General features: G+C 43.9%; 1 pseudogene; it reads left to right on the top strand.

Moving 5' to 3' along the window:
• Window positions 1-6,214: 6,214 nt before the first annotated feature.
• On the top strand, window positions 6,215-6,333 carry LOC134948938 (5S ribosomal RNA; annotated as a pseudogene).
• The last annotated feature ends 2,986 nt before the right edge of the window (window positions 6,334-9,319 follow it).

Below are 9,319 nucleotides of genomic sequence, written 5' to 3' on the forward strand. Positions count from 1 at the left end.
GAGGCCATGTTTTTGTATGTAAGAGCTCGTAGCTGACGGCAGATGCACACCTTGAAATTCCCATGACACGCCCAAATTTTTGCTGCCACTGCCAGTTAACACCTGGAAACAGTCACTTCCTATCAGTCACTCCATGACTAAATCCTCATTGCAAGCGGGATCGCAGTGGCACCTTGACACATGTGCAATGCAATTGTGTCACATGTGCAGTCTGCCAATAATCGCTCAGTAGCATGGAACATCGACATTACGTCCATCTCTGTATCAGGTCCAGAGTATACATCATAAGTGCGTACCTTATGAGTTTTTCCGTTATGACGCTCTCAAGGGGTCTATGTAGCAAGACCAGTCAAGTGTACTATTGTATGTTATTATTGAGGTTTATGCAGTTCAATGTCGCATTACACTCTGAAATTAAAGCATGGTAAATAAACAAATGAAGATTTAAAAAAATCAGAAACATTTTAACAAAATTGAATCTAAAAATTTGGCTCATCAAAGTAACAAACTTTTGCAGACACAACCGCCTAACACACTCATGGCATCCTTTCTACAATGCAAATCAAATGTTGTCAAAAGGTTGAAATGTAAAAGACAGACAGATCAAAAGGTAGAGGGGGTCAAAAGATCGACATGGTCAAAAGGTCGAAATGACAATGGTTGACACACATATGGTGGACACAAGTTTTTTTATTTTAATTTTTTTCAAACTTTTTCATACTTTACCATCCACGTAGACTACAATTGGAAATAGTAACCTGTACCGAGCGCAGCAGAGCGAGGCACCTTGCCCAAAGCATGACAAGCTAAGCGAGCCATGCGAGGGAACGTGGGACATGAATGGAACCTGTTTGTGGCAGAATAGTGACAAAACATTCCCCAAAAAAATTGTGCTACCTTTTTTGTGTCGACCATTTCAATGTCGACCATTTGATCCTGATGACCTTTTGACCCTGTCGACCTTTTCTACTGTCTACTTATTCTATGTTGACCTTTTGACCCTGTTACCCTAATGCATGTCTACAATTACTGGTCGACCTATTGACTGTATACCTTTTTAGTGCAGATCTAATAATCCACACCCATTTTGTCCGGTTCAGTACAAACCAGCTAGATGGGGTTTTACTCTGGAGACTGTGCTGGCCATTCTGTGATTTGAAGCCTAACGTCTTCTTATTTTTCTCAAAGTAGTCCTGACATAACCTGGAGTCTCTATTTATGTGTGTTTTTTACCTATTGGTGTCTATGTGTATGTGTTTTTCCTGTGGTTGCCTGTGTGTGTACTTTTCCTATTAAATCATATGTGCGGTTTTTTTTTTCATGCAAAGCATGAGTGTTTTATTATTTTGCTGTGGAGGCCTATGTGTGAGTTTCTTTCCTGTGGATGCCTACTGTATGTGTGCTTTTTTTTTTCCTGTGGGTGCCTATGTCTGTATTTTCTTCCTGTGGGTGGCTATATGTGATTATTTTACTGTGGGTGCTTATGTGTTTGTTATGTCCTGTGGTTGCCTATGTAATGGATACTAGAACACATTAACCAAAGTAAGTATTGAGGTAAGATAGAGAGATGCTAATATATAGGTAAAGAAAGGGATGAGAGTGGGGGGTGGAGGATGGTGAAGATGGCCAGACAGTGGATCTACATACAAGCGAATGGAAATCTTTAAAAATAAGGAGACAGGCAGAGTCATAGAAATCAGTAAGGTATTCCAGAAATTTGAGAATCAAGAATGATATCGGTGATTACAATTTATATATTGTCAATCTTTGTTAATACAGGTTGAGTATCCCATATCCAAATATTCCGAAATATGGAATATTCCGAAATACTGACTTTTTTGAGTGAGAGTGAGACAGTGAAATCTTTGTTTTCTGTGGCTCAATGTACTCAAACTTTGTTTAATACACAAAGTTATTAAAAATATTGTATTAAATGACCTTCAGGCTGTGTGTATAAGGTGTATATGAAACATACATGCATTCTGTGCTTAGACTTGGGTCCCATCGCCATGATATCTCATTATGGTATGCAATTATTCCAAAATACGGAAAAATCCGATATCCAAAATACCTCTGGTCCCAAGTGTTTTGGATAAGGGGTACTCAACCTGTATATGCCTGATCTTTTTTTTTAACTGGCCTATTACAGTAGTTTCAAAGAATCCTTACACCCGACACAGAGGACGGTAGGAGAAAATAAGAGAGATTAAGGGGGAGTTTTATTTGATTTATTGTATTAATTAAGCTATGCACAGTTATGAACTTGCTGCAACATTCTTATCAGATTCTACCATAAACTACTGCAGTTTGTAATAAAATGAAAATTATTTGTCTCTGAGGTTGAATGACACAGGGCAAAAATAATCTAATTTTGATAACGGTGGAACCTACACTATACATTCATATACACTTAATACATTTTTTTTTTTTACTGCTTCAGTACTAGAACAAGCTCTTCTAGTACTGTAACAATCACAATATCTAAAGAAAAGTAGCACAACCCATGTGGAGAGCATAATCACATGAACAATAGCATAATACAGACTCTGCAAGGAACTATGCATGCTGTGTCATATTCTACTTACATACAGCATGGCTTTAAAGGGTAATGCGTGGTATAATCTCCACAGCCATTCATTGCTGGGTCATAGCACATATTCTAAATTGTTCATATAATAACTATATATAACTATTTTGCAGTTGTGGGTCACTTTTTCCCATCTTATTGTTTTTTATAAGCACAAATGACTCAAAGCTAATATGTTTTGAAGAATAAAAAAACGAAATTTTGTTGCTGACAGTGAGAACATTATCAAAGTCCTTTTACTTAATTTGCCATTGTACTAAGGCTAAAGCTGAAATCTTTTGTCACCTACCTCTGTTGGGAATTGTAGTGTCTGTGTATGTGCAGGGGTGTGGAGAGCTGTAGCGGGTCCAGGTACATTTTTGGGGTGTGGTCTAACTGCAGGAGGCATGGCCACGCCCCATTATACAAATGAATGTAAAAAAGAAGTATTTTCAGCCACGGTGCTGAGCGTGATTTTGGGTGTGCTATCATTTTGATCGTTACCTCCCTACTCCCCTGCACAGGCAGAAGAGACTGCTGCTGCTAAGTGGAAGCAGCCTCCCTGCACCAGGGCTGGATTAACAATGGGGCTGATGGAGCTGCAGATCCAGGCCCACAGCTTCTGCAGATCTCTCTGCTGCTGTAGATTGGAAACAAACGTTTTCTTCTACTGCAGCCTGCAGGTCCTAGGCCCCACCCCCTCTGAAATCAATACCCCCCCCCGCCCCCCCCTCTACCTTCGTGCTGTGTCCAGTCCACCCTGCTGCTCACCTCTTCTGGTGTACGATGCTGTGCCTGGTCCCTCCCCCAGCCATGGGCTGCCCTGTTTCTGCATTGTGCGTGAGTAAGCAGAAACATCCAGATAGCCCCCCTCCTGCTCGTCTACCCCCCCTCAGCTGCCTCCCTCTTTACTTCTGTTCCACCCATCCCCATCTTCAGGCCCGCCCCTCCTTACTCCCTATCTTGTGTGAGGCTGCCTCCATCTAATCCTTATTCTCTGGAGGTGGAGCTTCTGTGCATGCGCCACGCAGGGACCTGAGGACAGAGACATCCTCCTTTAAGATAAATGCCTGTGGAGGCTGGGTGTGTTCTATGTAATGGGAGGGAGGATTACTGGAGTTTAATGCAGTGATATTGTTTGGGGACTATGTGCTGTTCTGTAGTGTGTGTGTGTGTGTGTGCGTGTGCGTGTGCGTGTGTGTGTGTGTGTGTGTGTGTGTAGTGGAGCAGTATAGTGATGTAGCGTGATAGTGTGTGAAGAGGTAGTGCAGTAATGTGTTGGGAGGTAGCGCAGTAATGTGGTGTGGAAAGATAGCGCAGTACGGTGGTGTGGAAAGGTTGCGCAGTAATGTGGTGCGGAAATGTAGCGCATGTGCGGTGGTGTGCGAAGGTATTGCAATACGGTGGTGCGGAAAGGTAGCACAGAACGGTGATGCGGATGGGTAGCGCAGTAATGTGGTGCGAAAAGGTAGTGCAGTACGGTAGTGCGGGAAGGTAACGCAGTAGGTTGTGCGGGAAGGTAACACAGAAATGTGGTGTGGGAAGGTAGTGCAGAAATGTGGTGTGGGAAGGTAGCACAGTATGGTGGTGCGGGAAGGTAGCACAGTAATGTGGTGTAGGAAGGTAGCTGTGTACGGTGGTATAACAAGGTAGCGCAGTAATGTGGTGCGGAAAAAGGTAGCGCAGTACGGTAGTGCGGGAAGGTAGCGCAGTTATGTGCGGGAAGGTAACACAGTAATGTGATGCGGAAAGGTAGCCCAGAATTTTGGTGTGGGAAGGTAGCGCAGTACGGTGGTGCAGGAAAGTAGCGCAGTACGGTGGTGCGGGAAGGTAGTGCAGTAATATGGTGCAGGAAGGTAGCTATATACGGTGGTGCGGGAAGGTAGCGCAGTAATGTGGTGTGGAAAGGTAGCGCAGTACGGTAGTGCGGGAAAGTAACGCAGTAATGTGGTGCGGGAATGTAACACAGTAATGTGATGCAGAAAGGTAGCCCAGAATTGTGGTGTGGGTAGTGCAGTACGGTGGTGCAGGAAGGTAGCACAGTACGGTGGCGCGGGAAGGTAGTGCAGTAATGTGGTGCAGGAAGGTAGCTATATACGGTGGTGCGGGAAGGTAGCGCAGTACGGTGGTGTGGGAAGGCAACGTAGTAATGTAGTGTGGAAAGGTAGTGCAATACGGTGGTGTGGGAAGGTAGCGCAAGGGGCTCATTTGCGCTCGCCACACTGTTGGTAAGCCGGCGGTCGGGCTCCCGGCGCCGGTATGCTGGTCGCCGGGAGCCCGACCGCCGGCATACCATACTACACCCGTGCAGTGATATAGTATGTCACCACACCCCCGCTTCCGACCCGGAGAACTTCTCTATGGTGCTTATCACACTACCTGTGACGGCACGTAATAGGTCCTTCCTAAATCTCAGCTCCAGGCTTATGTGGACATTAATCTGGCACTGCCCTGCACCATCACAGCCCATAGGCTGTGATAGAAAGACTCTATGTTGGGGCACTCTTGATATGTTGAAAAATAAATAAAACTTAACATTTATTTAAATAAGGTCTAAAAGGTTTGTACACAGAGACATACAAAAATACATAATAATAAAATTTCACCTCCACATCCAGTATCATAAGTTTTTTATGATCTGATGAGAGTAATTGCATTCAAAGAAATCATGAATCAGAATTTATGTTCATTACGATGCACCCGAGGTGAAAATATTAAAACTGGAATATCAACAGGTATCCAGAAAAAGTGTAAGCAGAGGCACTAATCAAAAAAAATGAGGACTATAGTGTTGTCCAATTTACAGTGCCTTCTGTTAAGTGATCTCCTGGTATGCATTAATTTGCCGCGTTTAGATCTAAGATCAAATTATGGTTAATGACAAATACAGAGAATAGAAGTACTTCTGCTGTCCAATGGATATGCACAGGGTCTCTGTTACTAATGGTGTTAAGCAAATGCAAAAGCGGACCCTGAGTACATATGTTCAAGAATCGATAGTTGTCCTAGAAGTGCATACTATAATAGCCTACTATTATTTGCAACTGCAATGTATGTTATTGGATAAATAAGTATCAATAATTTGCTGAGCAGCCAAAAAGAGAGAATGATAGTAAACTGTCTAAATAGTACCATTAACACCATTTGTAACCCTCTGCTCTAATTTATAGAGCTGCTATTTACACCCATCTTTCACATCCTCCCCATTAAGCAGGGTTTGCACGGTGAATTATCGAGTGTTTTGCATTTTCTAAAAACTGCACGACTGTCATCTGATATAGTTATAAATTGTGAGTGTTAATTTAAAAAAAAATTGCACAACTGTCATCTGATACATTGTTACTAATTATTAGTGGTATCAACTACTGCTGACATTTTCTTTTTTCAATAGGCTAAGGCAGCCCAACTCTCTCATACACTGTCCGCTATAATCAATTGTATGACAGTGGACAGCAGAAGGCGGGGCCCCTAACCTATTCATTTTGTATCACTCTTACTCGAGTACTCTCTCATCCAAATGCCAGTGAATTATTTCTCTGCAGTACTACAGTAACAGAGACCCTGTGCATATCCATTGGACAGCAGAAGTACTTCTATTCTCGGTATTTGTCATTAACCACACACTCTCTCATTTGCTATAATTGAGTATCTTACTGCCATATTTCACTGGCTACGCCCAGTCTCGTCGGATCTTGGAAGCAAAGCAGTGAGAAGCCTAATCAGTACCGAGACGGGAGACCACTAGGGAATATTGGGTACAGTAATCACACTCCCTATCAAATGCAAAAAGCAGAAGTGTTGGAGTAACCTTTGACCCTTGCCATTTTCTCTGTCTATTAGTAAACCACTTAGGTTATACCAAAATTTGATCTTAGATCTATACGCGGCAAATTAATTCATACCAGGAAATCACTTAACAGAAGGCACTGTAAATTGGACAACAGTATAGTCCTCATTTATTTGATTAGTGCCTCTGCTTACACTTTTTCTGGATACCTATTGATATTCCAGTTTTAATATTTTCCCCACAGGTGCATCGTAATGAACATAAATTCTGATTCATGATTTCTTTGAATGGAATTACTCTCATCAGATCATAAAAAAACTTATGATACTGGATGTGGAGGTGAATTTTTTTTTTTTTTTTTTTTTTTAAGTACTGTTTATTGAAAATTTTACCAAAGTACAATAGACAATGTACAGGAGGATGGGGGAAGGGGAAGACAGAAGGGAAAATGGGAGGGAAGGGAGAGGGAATGGGGAGCAGCATTGTAAACATATGATATCAAATAAGTAGGTATATCAAAAACCGTATGTCAAGGGAGGTGGCATTTGTAGTACGCCAGCCATGGGGACCAAATATCAGTAAAGGTGACTGCATTGCTCTCGATCACACTGGAGAGGAACTCCATATGGTAAGTATCCCAGACAGCAGCAATCACAGCCGCAATGGATGGAATCGTGTGCGATTTCCAGTGGAAAGCGATTTTACATCTCAGTGCGGTCGTGATGTGCCAGATGAGCTTTTGTGAAGATTTCGGTGTTCCGGGAATGGGTCTCGGGAAAAGGAAGAAGGACGGGGAAGAGGGCATGTTCACTCCAGTGATTCGCAAAATCAGTCTCCGAATGACCTTCCAGAGTGATGTTATCCCGGGACAATCCCAAAATATATGGAGCAGGGTACCCTCTGATCCGCAGCCCCTCCAACATCTATCCGATGCGGAAGGGAATATTCTACTCAGTCGCGTCGGAACCAGGTACCAACGGACATATAGTTTAAACGAGTTCTCTCTGTGTCTAATAGAGGTCGCAGAGGAAACCAGATTCTGTTTAATCTGCTCCCAGGTGTCTGTCTCTATGTGCTCCTGCAAGTCAGCTTCCCAAGCTATTTCATGAGGGGCCAATGTGGGTAGGTTATGAGTGAGCATGAGGCGATATATCGATGACAGTAGGCCCCTAGAGGGAGAACGAAGGAAGCATAATGATTCCAGAGGGGATCGGGACAAAGAGCTGTGTGATTGGAGAAATGCTATGTGAAAGCTACGTAATTGCAGGTATTGGAAGAAGCATTGCGGAGGGAGTCCATATCGATTCTGTAAATCTGAGAAGGCTGGAAAAGAGCGTGACAGTGCAATATCGTTGATAAACAGAAGATCGTGAGCCGACCAGTGCTGGAAGGCCTGTGAGGTCCGTCCTTCGGCGAACAGTGGGTTGTCCCAGAGGGGAGCAAGAGCGGGAGGGGAGGATAATAGAGCAAAGATCTTAGTGAGCCTATCCCATAGCGAGATGGTGAATGTTATAGATGGGAAATTAGTATATTCAGGGGGTCTGTGAGATCGAGGGATCCATAGAAGGGTGGAGATGGAGCGCACACGAACAAGTTCGGATTCCAATTGAACCCATCTACGAGAGGATATGTGCGAGTGCCAGAGAACGGCCTGTGATAGATGGGCCGCATAATAATATAATTTAATGTTGGGCACTCCAAGTTCACCCTCCCTGGCCCTGTTATAGAGCGTTTTGAATCTAACCCGAGGCCTTTTGCCTGACCTTAAAAAGTGTGAGAATTTCTTCTGCAAGTCTAAGAACACTTGTGAGGGGATCCGCACCGGGAGTGCCTGAAAGAGGTACAAGAGGCGAGGTAAGACATTCATTTTCAGAGCGTTGGCTCGGCCAGACCAAGAAATGAACTGACCAGACCATCTCTGGAGATCACCAGTAACACTATGAATCAACCTAGGGTAGTTAGCTGCATATAGTTGGGAATATTGTCTGGTGAGAAATACGCCCAGGTATTTCAGGCGGGATTTTTTCCAGTCAAATTTGAAATTATTACATAGGGAGGCTTTCAGCGGGGTTTGTAGGTGAAAGTCCAATACCTCTGTCTTAGCAGCGTTGACTTTGAAATTGGAAATAACACCAAACTCCCGTATAACTTTGAAAAGGTTTGGGAGAGAGATATGCGGGTTCGAGAGAGTGAGCAAAATATCATCCGCATATAGAGAGATCTTGAACTGAGAAGAGCCCACTGTGATCCCCGAGATATCCGGGCAGCTGCGGATCCCCGACGCCAGAGGCTCCATCATTAGCGCGAAAATTAAGGGTGACAAAGGACAGCCCTGTCTCGTGCCATTCGCAATCGAGAATGGAGGGGATAATAGGCCGTTCACTAGGACACAAGCTGATGGGGAAGCGTAGAGGGATTCAATGCCCGTGAGGAAACCGCCCGAAAGACCAAAGCGTCGGAGGGTGCAGTCCATATATACCCACGATATCCGGTCGAACGCTTTTTCAGCGTCCAACCCCATCACCAGGGAGGGGACTCCAGAAGAGTCAGCGAAGTGCAGGGTATCGATCGCCCTTCTAATGTTGTCAAAGGCCTGTCTGCCGGGGATAAACCCGACCTGGTCCGGGTGAACCAGGGAAGTGATCATCCCCGCAAGCCGGTTAGCAAGTATTTTCGCAAATAATTTCAGATCTGAATTTAGCAGTGATATTGGGCGATAGCTACTACAGTCCGTGGGGTCGCGTCCAGGTTTAGGTATGACAACTATTTCCGCTCTAGTAGTGGAACTATCGAAGGGTGTACCAGCTAGAGTTGCATTGAACAATACTGTCAGGGCCGGGGTCAGCGTACCATTAAACTTCTTATAATATAAAGCTGGTAGTCCATCCGGAGCTGAGGCATTTCTCAATGACTTGATTGTGATATCAACCTCTTCCGCAGATATCTCTGCATTGAGTAAGTCCATC

The sequence above is a fragment of the Pseudophryne corroboree genome, chromosome 1 (genome assembly GCF_028390025.1).
Source record: "Pseudophryne corroboree isolate aPseCor3 chromosome 1, aPseCor3.hap2, whole genome shotgun sequence".
Classification (NCBI taxonomy): Eukaryota; Metazoa; Chordata; class Amphibia; order Anura; family Myobatrachidae; genus Pseudophryne; species Pseudophryne corroboree.